This window comes from Scylla paramamosain, chromosome 41, assembly GCF_035594125.1.
Source record: "Scylla paramamosain isolate STU-SP2022 chromosome 41, ASM3559412v1, whole genome shotgun sequence".
Lineage (NCBI taxonomy): Eukaryota > Metazoa > Arthropoda > Malacostraca > Decapoda > Portunidae > Scylla > Scylla paramamosain.
The window spans coordinates 7,314,467-7,315,071 of record NC_087191.1 but is presented as its reverse complement, the minus strand read 5'-3'; positions in this window follow the sequence as shown (position 1 = coordinate 7,315,071).

Below are 605 nucleotides of genomic sequence, written 5' to 3'. Positions count from 1 at the left end.
GGTGGTAGAACAGGCGAAAATTCTTCCTCCTTCAAGAGACTGATGGTGTTTGGCGAGAAGATGTTGTCTGTGTCTTCATCCGTTCTAGTAATGACGGCGAAGGAGTCTGTGGTTGGTATGATCCGTGTGGCATAGATCAGTTTCTCCGAGAGTAGCCTTAGTAGCTTTAGCTTGTTCTTTGCAGAGGGGTCTGGGTGTTTGATCTTTACTCTTGGCATTTTTCTTCTTCAGGAGTCTTATGCTGAGAGCATCGAGTGGTGGTGATGCACAGTAAAAGTAATAAAAGTAAAAACATTCTAAGACCTACAAAGGGCCAAAGGCCGACACACAAACACAGCTAAAGATAGTTTATGGAAGAAGCCTGCCTATGCGCCCCAGTTTGACGGTCCAGCTGCTAACAACCGACGTAACAGTCCTGAGGCACAACCTATCCCTAACAAGAGTGTTTGCCCGACCAATCCAAAAGGCTTAAGGCAGCCCTCTGAGGGCCCCCCTTGTGCAAGCCGCAGGGTTCACCTTGACCTTCTGGACGGACGCTAAGGGCGAAAATGAAATACAGTACGAGAGAAAAAGATGCCTGGGCGGGACTCAATAAAGAATCCCCG